Source organism: Eriocheir sinensis, unplaced genomic scaffold, assembly GCF_024679095.1.
Source record: "Eriocheir sinensis breed Jianghai 21 unplaced genomic scaffold, ASM2467909v1 Scaffold528, whole genome shotgun sequence".
In the NCBI taxonomy this organism is placed as follows: domain Eukaryota; kingdom Metazoa; phylum Arthropoda; class Malacostraca; order Decapoda; family Varunidae; genus Eriocheir; species Eriocheir sinensis.
The window spans coordinates 90219-103726 of NW_026111863.1; positions in this window are offsets into that span (position 1 = coordinate 90219).

Here is a 13508-nt window from a genome sequence, read left to right on the forward strand (position 1 = left end):
AAGAGAAAGCAAAAAACACAGAAAATAAAGTTAAGAAGCATATGTAGATTTTTCATAAAGTTCAGGAATTGTAAAAAAAAAAAAAAAAGTTAAAACAAACATAAATAAAAGCAAAAAAATAACCATGGAAATATTAAAAAAAAAGTAAGAAAATAAATAAACGGGTTACCTTTAAAAAAAAAAATCGACTAGGAAAACGAAAAAAAAATAGAAATGAAAAAATATCTGTGAGAAAAGTTACACATTTACATTCAACAACAACAACAGCAACAACAACAACAACAACAACAACAAAAAGGTAAAAAAAAAAAAAAAATCTAACCCCCACTTATTATTTTGGTGAAGCTGCAAGTTATTCCCGTTTTCTGTGGACTGTTGACTTAACAAATAGGAGAAAACGGGGCGTGGCGAGGCCCAACGAGGGGTGACGATGGTAAACAGGAGGAAGGGAGGAAACGAGGTGCTGGGAGGGGGAGGAGGAGAAAAATGGAAGACAAAGAGAAGGGTACGAAGGGGAAGATGAAGGGGAGGAGGAAGACGAAGGGAAAGACGAGGAGGAGGAAAGAGGAAATGGAAGAGGAAGGGGAAAAAAAGGGGAGGAGGAATTGGAAGGGGAGGAAAAAAGTGAAGAGGAAAGGGAGGAGGAAGAGGAAAGGGAGGAGAAAGAGGAAAGGGAAGAGAAAGAGAAGAAGGCAGAGGAAGGGAGGAGGAAGATATGAATGCGAGAAAGGAGAAGGAAGAGAATGAAGGAAGAGAAGAGGAAGGGGAGGAGGATGACGAAAGGCAAGAGGAAGGGAATGAAGAAGAGGAAGGAAAGGAGGAAGGGAAGGAGGAGGAGGAGGAGGAAAGGCAAGAGGAAGGGAAGGAAGATGAAGGGAAAGAGGGAAGGAACGAGATGAAGGAAGGAGGAAGATATGAATGAGAGAACGGCGAAGATAAAGCCGGGGGAAGGGAAGAGGAAGGAAAGGAGGAAGAGGAGAGCCAAGTGGAAAGGGAGGAAGAAGAGGAAAGGGGAGGAGAAAAAGGAATGGCAAGACTAAGGAAAGGAAGAAGAGGAAGGGAAAGAGGGGAAAGGAGAAGAATGAAGAGGAGTAAGATATGGATGCAAGAACGGAGAAAGGAAGAGCAAAATATATGAATGGTAGAAAGAGAGGAGAAAGGAAGAGAAAGAGGAAGGGACAGGGCAGAAGGAAAAGAAAAGCAAAATAATAAACAAAGGAAGAAAAGAGAGAGAGAGAGAGAGAGAGAGAGAGAGAGAGAGAGAGAGAGAGAGAGAGAGAGAGAGAGAGAGAGAGAGAGAGCGAGAGAGAGAGAGAGAGAGAGAGAGAGGGACAAGGAGGAAAGTAACAGGAAGGGAGAGGGGAAAGGAGGAGGGGACAGGAGAAAGAAAGGAGAAAAGAAGATGAAAATAAGGGAGAAGAAATAAAGGAAAGAAAACAGAAGAAGAATGGGAAAGGAGAGGGGGAAAGGGGGGGAGGGGCCGGGACAGGAATTAGCGGCCCAGCATTATATAACACACAGAGTTTCAACCCTTCGAGAATTTCTAAGTTTACCCTCAAAAGAAAAAAAATAATAGAAAATGGGCCGCCGTTCCCTCGTTTTCTTTTTGCATTAATGGTTCCGTGAAAAAAATGGGGAGGGGGGATTTTCTCTCTCTCTCTCTCTCTCTCTCTCTCTCTCATCGTTACAGTAATTAACTTTAAAAAAATAATGCAGAAAGAAAACAACGATGAAGAAAAAGAAGAAAAGAATAATAAGAATTTTTTTTTTAAATTAAAAGAAGAAGCAGAAGATGATGTAGAGGAAGAAGAAGAACAAGAACAAGAACAAGAAGAACAAGAAGAGAAAAAAAAGAAGACAAAGAAAAAGAAAAAAAAGCAAGACAAAGGGAAAGGCGGAAGAGGAATAGAAGAAAAAAAAACAATAAGAAAAAGAAGAGGAGGAGGAGGAGAAGGAGAAGAGACGAAGAAGAGGAGAATGAGAGGATAAGGAGGAGGAATAGAAGGAAGATGCAAGAAGAGGAGAAAGAAGAGGAAAACAAAAAGCAAATAAAAAAAAAGAAATTCCAGGAGAAAGATTTAAAAAGATAATAACATAATGCAAGATTAGGGAAAGACACCTTTGTTGGAGACACGAAGGGAGGAAGGAAGGAAGGAAGGAAGGAAGGAACGAAGGAAGGAAGGAAGAGAAATGAGAATAAAGGGAGTGAAAAGAGGAGTGAGGAGAGAAGAGGGAATGGGACAGAGGGAAGGGGGAGGGGTGAAGAGGAAGGAGGAGAGGAAATAAAGGAAGAGTAAAGAAGAAGGGGGAAGGGAGAAGAGGAAGGGAATAAAGGGGGAATGAAGGGAAGAAAGGAGGGAGGAGTAAAAGGAGAGAAAGAGAGAAAGAGAGAGAGAGAGAGAGAGAGAGAGAGAGAGAGAGAGAGAGAGAGAGAGAGAGAGAGAGAGAGAGAGAGAGAGAGAGAGAGAGAGAGAGAGAGAGAGAGAGAGAGAGAGAGAGAGAGAGAGAGAGAGAGAGAGAGAGAGAGAGAGAGAGAGAGAGAAAACGGAAAAAGAGAAAAAAAGAAATTAGGAATGGAAAGAAGAAATAAAGAAAAAGACGAAATGAGAAACGGTGAAGGAAAAAGGAGAGGCAAAAAAGAAAGGAAGAAAAGAAAAATAGCATAAAATGAGAGAAATGCGGAGACAGGAGGAAAAATGAATAATGGAGGGAAGAAAGAAGAGGAAAAGAGGGAAAGAAAATGGAATAGAGAGGATAATGGATAAGAGAAAAAAAGGCGGGAGGAAGAGGAGGAAAAATGAGGACTATAAGAAAGGAGGGAGGGAAGGAAAAAAGAAAAAAAGAAAAACAGAATGAAGGAAAAAAAATAATGGAAAACAAACGAGGAGGAGAAGAGGAAAAACGGAGAATGGAAGGATGGAGGCAGGGAAGGAGGAAGGAGGAAAGGAGGAGAAAGGAAGGAAGAGAGGGAGGTAGGGCGGGAAGGGAGCGAGGAGGAAGCAGAAACGGTAATACAAAAAATGACTGAAAGAGTAAACAACGAGAAATGGACGAAGGAAGGGAGGTACGTAGTGAGGGAGGGAGTGAGGGACGGAAAGGAGAGAGGAAGGAGGAGAAAAGATAATGGAGAAGATTCCTCACGCAGGTAAAATTGGACAGGTGGGCCCGTGTGTAATTAGGTGAGTTTGTCCTCCGCCAGGTGAGGGGGGAGGGGAGGGAGGGAGGGAGGAAGGGAAGGAGGGAAAAAAAGGGAAAGAGCGGTAAAAAAAGGGAAAAATTGTCCACCACAAGATAGATGTGCGTCTGTGTGCGTGTGCGTGTGTGTGTGTGTGTGTGTGTGTGTGTGTGTGTGTTTGTGTGTGCGCGCGCGCTTTAATCACTAATATTAAAGGGGAGGAGAGAAAGAGAGAAACAGTTTTAACGTTATTATTATTATTATTATTATTATTATTATTATTATTATTATTGTTATTACTATTGTTATAGTTGTTATTATTATTATTATTATTATCATTATGGAAAGTAGTAGTAGCAGTAGATGGAGGAGGAGGATGAAGACGAAGAGGAGGAGGAGAAGAACGATGAGGACGAGGACGAAGAGGAGGAGGAGGAGGAACAAAGAAACACAAAGAAAGAACAAACAACAGCAGACCTGCTGGTCCTTACCAGGCTGTTTGTGACAAGCTACACTAACTATCTAATCAAAGGTTTAAGATGAAGGACAGCAAAGGCGAAGGCTCCTCCCCACCCCCCCATCCCTCCACCCAAAGCTGGCAGGAAAGGAAAAAACCATGCAGCATGGAAAAACTGCATGAAAATTATGTAGGAAAGAGGAAAGAACTACCATTACTGCTACCACTAACCGGGCGATAAAAGCGGACAAGGACACCAGTATTCCAAAGAACTTAACGTTATTACGACAATGAGTAATATCTTAGTTGCTGGTTGGATTCAAAACACTTGTCTAATCTATTCTTGAAGGCCGTAACTGTTGTACTATCAACGACATCACAGGGTAGAGAGTTCCAAACATTAACAACTCGCTTGAAGAAAAAGTGTTTAGCTTCGTGCGACGAGAATCTTTTACCACTTATCTTGAAATTGTTATTTCTTCTTGTTCTATTTGATCGATCAATTGTAAAGTAATCTTCCGCATTAATATCACTGAATCCTTTAAACATTTTAAACACTTCTATTAGATCGCCTCGCATTCTTCGTTTTGATAGGCTGAATAAATTTACTTCTTTAAGCCTTTGAGAGAGGAGAAGGAGGAGGAGGAGGAGGAGGAAGAAGATTACCTTCATCCCTAAAATTAAAGCTTCAGGTAAACTAAAAAAAAATGTAGACAATAAAACGTTTAGCTTAGCGAGAGAGAGAGAGAGAGAGAGAGAGAGAGAGAGAGAGAGAGAGAGAGAGAGAGAGAGAGAGAGAGAATGGATTCCCTCATTAGAAGTTATAAATGATACAAAAGTTAATATTTTTTCCAGCTTCTTAATTAGACGAAATGTGAAGAGCAGGGAGTGTATGGGAAAGGAGGGAGAGGAGGAGGAGGAGGAGGAGGAGGAAGAGGGGAGGAGGAGAGGAAGAAATGGGAGAAACGTCCATGTTGTTGTTGTTGTTGTCTCTCTCTCTCTCTCTCTCTCTCTCTCTCTCTCTCTCTCTCTCTCTCTCTCCAGTTCCTCATATTCCGTCCTTGTCTCATAGTCTAGCACACACTGAAGAGGGAGGGAGGGAGAGGGCGACAAAGAGAAGAAGAGGAGGAGGAGGAGGAAGGAGGAGGAGGAGCGGCTGGGCTTTGTGCGAAGGAGACCAAAGGATTATGGGTCTAATTTTGTAGAACTGTAATTGTGGAAGAGGAAGAGGGGAAAGAGGAGGAGGAGGAGGAGCAGGAGGAGGAAGAGGAAGAGGAGGAGGAGGACAATGAGGAGGCTTACCTACTGATTACTCTGGCGCTGGTTCTCACCTGGAAAATAAGGGACCGCATTAGTTCAACATCCTCACTAAGACGTCCCACAGCGCTCTTTATGACCCACGCCCCGCTTCCTCCTTTGATCAGTGCGCCTGTTTTCTTTAACCCTCCCAGCCTGTCAAGAACACCTGAAGAGATTACACAGAAGTAGTTTTCACCTAATATATTGAGGGTCATAATCAGCCTGTCTGGAACACCTGGAGAGATTATAAGTAGTTTTCACCTTCATATATATACTTACGTTGGTATCATAAGACACTTCTGCTTCTCACATCAACTAGTTTTAAAGGTCAAAGAGGGGGTCAAGAGGGTTCTAATGAGTGTTTCTTTAGATTCACGGTACAGAGGAAGGGTCATACTGCCACCTGGGTCATAAAACTAGTCCTGAAAATGCTCAAAACTCCTACGGAAGCCTCGTTAAATAGGTGAACTTGGGCGACGAGATCTTTAATAATACGGCTCTAAGTTGGGGTCATATCATCATAGTTCAACTTTTGTTTCCCGGTTTGTCTACGGAAATGTCAAAATTGTACACATTATTATATACACTGAGGGTCATATTATCCTTTCAGAGCTTTTGTTTACCAGTGTCTTCAGGAAAAGTTGAACATTTGCACAATACTGAAGGTCATATTATTTTTCAGCTTTTGTTTACCAGTGTCTCCAGGAAAAGTTGAACATATGCACAATACTGAAGGTCATATTATTTTTCAGCTTTTGTTTACCAGTGTCTCCAGGAAAAGTTGAACATATACACACAATACTGAAGGTCATATTATTTTTCAGCTTTTGTTTACCAGTGTCTCCAGGAAAAGTTGAACATATACACAATACTGAAGGTCATATTATTTTCCAGCTTTTGTTTACCAGTGTCTCCAGGAAAAGTTGAACATATACACAATACTGAAGGTCATATCATTTTTCAGCTTTTGTTTACGAGTGTCTCCAGGAAAAGTTGAACATATACACAATACTGAAGGACATATCATTTTTCAGCTTTTGTTTACGAGTGTGTCCAGGAAAAGTTGAACATATACACAATACTGAAGGACATATCATTTTTCAGCTTTTGTTTACGAGTGTCTCCAGGAAAAGTTGAACATATGCACAATACTGAAGGTCATATCATTTTTCGGCTCTTGGTTCGTTGTATGTTTAGGAAAATCTGAAAATACACACATTACACTGATGGTTGTATTATTTTTCGTTTAGTTTTAACTTTAGTCTGTTAACAAAACCTGAAATAACGTATACCAATTCCATACTTACTCTTCTGAAATGTACATAATCTTTTTTTGGGGGGGCCTGTCTAGAATACTTTACGAGCTTACATATACGCATAACAGAACATAAAGAAGGGAATATAAACAACGATAATAAAAAAAAGAACAGGAAAAGGCAGCAGTTATGAGGCGGCACGAACAGGTGGGAGAAAGGAAGATTAAAAAAGAGAAATTAAGAGGAAAAGGAAGAGAAAGCGAGGAGAAAGGAAGATTAAAAAAGAGAAATTAAGAGGAAAAGGAAGAGAAAGCGAGGAGAAACGAAGATTAAAAAAGAGAAATTAAGAGGAAAAGGAAGAGAAAGCGAGGAGAAAGGAAGATTAAAAAAGAGAAATTAAGAGGAAAAGGAAGAGAAAGCGAGGAGAAAGGAAGGGGCAGATTACAAACACGAAATTTCCAGTTATTAATGTATCGAAAATCATATAACCTTTTCCTCTATAAAATCGGGTTGTTTATTAACCTGGTAGCTGCGGGGATCATGCTTCTTAAGGCCCCTCTAAGCGAGAAAAATGAAAAAAAATCATCACTCACGCAAACTATTTCATAATAATGAATCAACGCATTTGTGATCAGTTTATGAATCATCTATTTTGGGGGGTTTATATCATGGGAAAAATTTGTCCTATCGCTGGTACACGGTAGAGCCACAAATTTGGCCCGTCGCTGGTACACGGTAGAGCCACAAATTTGCCCCGTCGCTGGTACACGGTAGAGCCACAAATTTGGCCCGTCGCTGGTACACGGTAGAGCCACAAATTTGACCTGTCGTTGGGAGCCACAATTTGTCGCTGGTACACGGTAGAGCCACAAATTTGTCCCGTCGCTGGTACATGGTAGAGCCACAAATTTGACCTGTCGTTGGTACACGGTAGAGCCACAAATTTGACCTGTCGCTGGTACACGGTAGAGCCACAAATTTGACCTGTTGGTACATGGTAGAGCCACAAATTTGTCTACACGGTAGAGCCACAAATTTGAACCGTCGGGTAGAGCCACAATTTGAACTGTCGCTGGTACACGGTAGAGCCACAAATTTGAACCGTCGTTGGTACACGGTAGAGCCACAAATTTGGCTCCGTCGCTGGTCTGGTACACGGTAGACCCACAAATCTGGCCCGTCGCTGGTACACGGTAGAGCCACAAATTTGACCCGTCGCTGGCACACGGTAGACCCACAAATCTGACCCGCCGCTGGTACATGGTAGAGCCACAAATTTGAACCGTCGCTGGTACACGGTAGAGCCACAAATTTGACCCGTCGCTGGTACACGGTAGAGCCACAAATCTGACCCGTCGCTGCAACCGGTTATTTAATGTTTTTTCACAAAGTGCATTTAGAGGAACATGTATTTTTGCGTAAACTCTAAATCTAAACGAAATCATGCAAGGCCTAAAGCTGCTTCCATTGTTGTTCCACTGTTTGTGTGTGAGTGCCTATAAGCTGTTTCCGTTACCAAAAAAAAAAAAGGGAAGAAGCTTATTTCAACAGACGGTATTTAGCGAGGCGCACGGAGCGAGTCTCTGTTTTCGTGTTTCTGTTATCGAGTATTCACGACAAGCGTTTCCCGCAGCGTCAATAATTCATTCCTTCCGGGCCAATCAGACGTAGCACACACACACACACACACACACACACACACACACACACACACACACACACGCTGGAATACTCGATTGGTTTATTAATGTTATTCTTCCGATGTGTAATTATTAGTTCACTGGACCGTCCCTTCCTAGTCCTTTTACAAGCCTTCACTTCACGTTTACTCAATCACCCTCTTTTGTTTTTATTTGCTATATTACTTTCTATATGCAAATTTCGTTTTTTTTTAATGTATGTTCTTTAGTTCGTGTCATCTGTAAGGCACTACACACTTATATATATTGCACACACACTTTTAATTCCTACTGTACCTGGGTTGTGTGTGTGTAGTGTGTGTAATGTGTGTGTGTGTGTGTGTGTGTGTGTGTATGTGTGTGTATTTATCTAGTTGTATTTACCTAGTTGTAGTTTTACAGGGCCTGGGCTTTACGCTCGTGTGGTCCCGTCTCCGTATCTACATTTATCCAACTTTTCCCTAATGTGTGTTTAACATGTATTTGTGTTTGTGTGTGTGTGTGTGTGTATGTGTGTGTGTGTGTGTGTGTGTGTGTGTGTGTGTATTACGTTCTTTCATATACCACTTTTAGCGAAGTACACCTGGAAATACTACTCTATTATGTCACTGTACGTTTCGTGTTATGCCTTGCTAAGAGGATGACGACATAAGAAGTCTGCCAGATGTAATTCAAGTCTCGCGGGGCTGCAGTAAGCCTAACACAACCTATCCTCCTTATCCACGTGTTTATCAGATCTTTTCTTGGAGGCGTCCAGCGTATATACACCCACCATATGATTTATCCTTGAAAGTATCGAACATTTTTTTTAGTGTGTTCACCATAAATTCACTCGCCACATGATTTGAATCTATTCCCCTCTTCCACCATCCTGTACGTGTCATTTATTTTTTTCTACAGCCAGGAAAGCAGCTCAAGCCCTAAATGCAAACACAGAAAAGATTAAAAAAAAGCACGGTCAGCAATGCTCCAATGGAAAAAAAAAAAACAAAAAAAAAACAGCATTTTCATCGTCTATCATATTATGGAGTAACCACATAAAGTCTGATTCACTCCTTTATCATTCTACACGTTAACCCATTGTTGGCAAATTCTCAGCTCCATACACTTTCATTGTTACCAAGGAATAGGGTATTTTATCTTATCAGGAGAGCAAGGTTTCTGCCATGTATAGCCAACCCAACTTATCTACATTCTTACCAAACTCTCAATTTCACATATACAGCACCGACCAACATTTAAGTAAGGGTACAGTAGTTCATCTCATCACTACAGCAAGGTTTCTGTCACCTATCACTAATGTAACTTAACCTAATCTTGTATTCCAGTTTACCCTAAATCCGTATATCTTACCAAAGATTTCCCGCAAATTTACGCTTTTTTTTTTTTTTACTTTTTACATAACTGACATATTTATTATTATTATATTAAGTTTCATGCCAGGTGGAAAATATCGAATTCTTGTTATTGAATCCCAAGTTCAAAGAGTTGGAAATGGAAGATGCATTACCATAAAATACCAAAAAGTTTCCCTAACAATTGTACAATCACCCAACTTTAAGGCGTGATTTACCCAAAAGTGTAAGCCCTCGAATTATTGCGCCATGTGGCTCAACTGGTGCTGTGTCTGCCCACAACGGACAAGAATAATCCTGTACGATATTTTTAGAGGACTTAAGTCAGCGGAGGAGGAGGAGCTACATTTTGCGGAAGCTAAGTGGTCCGCTACCTGTTTCCAAAGTTAGCGGAAACGCTAATCAGTTAACGAAAAAGTTAGGTTCGCTAATTAGCGATTAGCGGATTAGCGGAACCGTGCCCACCAGTGTTTACAACACATCATCAACGTGCAAGGTTTACCTCCTATACTCGCTAACGTAACCTAACCCATCTCCAGCACGGACTGTCATATCTATACAACACTGAACAAAGCCTACACAGAGAAATATAGCCGTTCCTCCCATCAGCCTCGCCAGGCCTGTCACCACCTGCACCTGCCCGTCCCGGCGCCTCCAATAGCCCGGTGTAGGTAGTAGGCTCCCCGCCCCGCCACGCCGCGACCCGCACCGAGGAGGAACGTAAACTTTCCGGGTTACATATTTGATAAGGCGCCTTGGAGCATAGGGAGGCAGGGATGGAGGGAGGGAGGGAGGGAGAAAGATAGGCAGGAAGAAAGAAGAAAGGAAGAAAGAAGGAAAAGAAGAAAGGGAAGGTAAGGAAGCGAGGAAGAGAAGAAGGAAGTATGGATGGGAGGAATAGAAGGAGGAAAAAAGAAAGGGAGAATGGAAAGGAAGGAAGAAATGGAGAGAGGAAGGGAAAAAAGAAGAAAAAAAGGAAGGAGGTAGGGAGGGAGAAAGGTAATGAGGGAGAAAGCAAGGGAGGTGACGAGGAAAGGAGGGAAGGAAGAGGAATTAAAAGAGGAAGTAAGGAGGGGAGGAAGGGAAGGGGAAGTAAGGAAAGGAAGAAAGGGAGGAAAGAAGGGAGGGAGGAAGGATAGAGAAAGGAAGGAAAAAGGAATGAGAAATTAGAAGAAAGGAAGGAATGAAGAGAAGGAAAGGAAAGAAACAGGAATGAGAAGATGGAATAAGGAATGATGTTAGGAGGCGAATAAGGAAGAATGGGAGGGAAGGAAAGTGAAGAAGAGACGAAGAAAGAAGGAAGGAGGAAGAAACGGAAGAAGGAAAACGTGGGAGGAGGAAGAGTGTGTGGCAGGAAAGGAAGAAAGAAGGATGGAAAGAGGAAGGAAGGGAAGGAAGAAGGAAGGGAAGAGGAAAGAAAAGAAAGATGGAAGAAGGAAGGGAGAGTGCAAGGAAGGGAAGGAAGAAAGAATGGAAGGAGGAAGGAATGAGAGGAAGAATGAAGGGAAGGTAGGAGAAAGGAATGGAGAAAGGAAGCAAAGAAAGGAGGAAGGAAGGAGAGAAGGAAGGAAGAAGGAAAGGAGGAATGAAGGAGGAATTAATTGAAGGAGGAGAGAGAGAGAGAGAGAGAGAGAGAGAGAGAGAGAGAGAGAGAGAGAGAGAGAGAGAGAGAGAGAGAGAGAGAGAGAGAGAGAGAGAGAGAGAGAGAGAGAGAGAGAGGAGAGAGAGAGAGAGAGAGAGAGAGAGAGAGAGAGAGAGAGGAACATCAAGACACACACACACACACACACACACACACACACACACACACACACACACACACACACACACTAAAAGGAGGACAGGTAAGTGTCCTCACCTGTCTGACTCTACCTGAAGCTAATTAAGGAGTGCCGGTAAGGGAAGGAAGAGAAGAGAGAGAGAGAGAGAGAGAGAGAGAGAGAGAGAGAGAGAGAGAGAGTTCCTTGCGACCTCCTTAATGGAGAGTTTGGGCTATTCATTGAAAGGGTAATGAATGTTGATGCTTCTCTCTCTCTGCTTGTTTTGTTACTCAAACTTTTTCTCCACTTCCAAATTCTGTGTGTGTGTGTGTGTGTGTGTGTGTGTGTGTGTGTGTGTGTGTTTGTTTTTCTCCTTTTTAACTTCTCCTCCTCTTCCTCCTCCTCGTCCTCATTTCATCTTTTTTTCCTCCTCATTCCGGTTTCTTCTTCTTCTTCTTCTTCTTCTTCTTCATGATCATCCTCTTCCTCGTCTAAGTCCTTCTCATTTCCTCATTCTCTTTTATTCTCCATTCCTCCTTTTTCCCTTCCTTCCTTCCTTTACTTCCTCATTTACATTTCGACTAATTCTTGCTCCTCCTCCTCCTCCTCCTCCTCCTCCTCTTCGCCTTAATTAAACAAACACCAAAATAATTACTTGTCGTCGGTAAAAATAGATTAAAACATATATATCACTTTCTTCCCTCCCTCCTCTCTTTTCTTCCCTCCCTCTCTCCTTTTTTTCCCTCCTTGCTTCCTCTCCTCTCCTTTCCCCTTTAAAATGTATCTCCTCTTTCTTTCCCTTTTTCCTTCTTTTTCTCATTGTTTCCTCCTCCTCTTCTTCCTTGTCTTCTCTTCCTCATTCGTCTTTTTTCTTCCTTTCTTTTTTTCATTTTTTTTCCTTCTCCTTCATTTCTCTTCTTTTTTTTCTTTTTCTGCACCTCCTCCTCCTCCTCCTCCTCCTCCTCCTCCTTCATTTTTTTCTTCTTCATTCCCTCTTCCTTCCTTCCTTCCTTCCTCGTTCTTCTCTTCGTTTTCTTCTTATGTTCCTCTTCCTCCTCCTTCTTCCTTCCTTCATGTTCTTTTTCTCCATTCTCTCTTCCTTCTCCTCCTCGTTCTCTCTCTCCTTCATGTTTTTCTCTCTATTCTCTTCCTTCTCCTCCTCGTTCTTCTTCTCTCTCCTCTTTTTTCTCCTCCTTCTTCTTTACTTCTTCATGTTTCTCTTCTTCATTCTGTCCTCCTCTTTTCGCTTTCCGCTTCGTCCGTCTTCTTTCTCTTCTTTTTACTTCTCCTCCTCCTCTTCCTCCTCATTCCTCCTCTCCTTAAGAAGATTTAATAACCCCTCATTACCTTCTTAATGAGCTTGATACAGAGTTGCTGCACAGCATTATAAAGTCCCCTGGCGGGCTCTCGAGGAAGCTGAGGGGAAGGAAGGGGAAGGAAGGGGAAGGGAGAGGATGTACGGGGAGAGTGAAGTGAGGGAGGAAGTCACGGGGAAAGGGAAGGAAAGTGGAGGTTAAGTGGGGAAAGAGAGGGGAAAGTGAGGGGAAGGAAGGGGAAGGGAGATGAAGTGAGGGGGGAAGTCATGGGGAAAGGGGAAGGAAGGTGGAGGTTAAGAGGGGAAAGTGAAGGGAGGAAAGGAAAGTAAGGGGAGAGTGAGGGAGAATGAGGGGAATTAAGGAAAGCGAGGAAAGTGAGAGGAAGGTGAGATGATGGGTGGGGGGAGGGTAAGGGAAAGTGAGGGGAAGGTAAAGGGAGGAACACAAAGAAACACAAAGAAAGAACAAACAACAGCAGACCTGCTGGTCCTTACGAGGTTGTTTGTGACAAGCGACACTAACTATCTAATCAAGAGTGGAAGATGAAGGACAGCAAAGGCGAAGGCTCCTCCCCACCCCCCCATCCCTCCAGCCAAAGCTGGCAGGAAAGGAAAAAGAACCATGCAGCATGGAAAAACTGCATGGAAATTATGTAGGAAAGAGGAAAGAACTACCATTACTGCTACCACTAACCGGGCGATAAAAGCGGACAAGAACACCAGTATTCCAAAGAACTTAACGTTATTACGACAATGAGTAATATCATAGTTGCTGGTTGGATTCAAAACATTTGTCTAATATATTCTTGAAGGTCGTAACTGTTGTACTATCAACGACATCACAGGGTAGAGAGTTCCAAACATTAACAACTCGCTTGAAGAAGAAGTGTTTAGCTTCGTGCGACGAGAATCTTTTACCACTTACCTTGAAATTGTTATTTCTTCTTGTTCTATTTGATCGATCAATTGTAAAGTAATCTTCCGCATTAATATCACTGAATCCTTTGAACATTTTAAACACTTCTATTAGATCGTCTCGCATTCTTCGTTTTGACAGGCTGAATAAATTTACTTCTTTAAGCCTTTGTTCATATGAGATGAGGGGAGGGTGAGGGAAAGTGAGGGAGAGTAAGGGGAAAGTGAGGGAGGGAAAGGGAAGGTGAAGGGGAGGGGAAAGTGAGGGGAAGGTGAGAGGAGGAGGAAAGGAAAGTG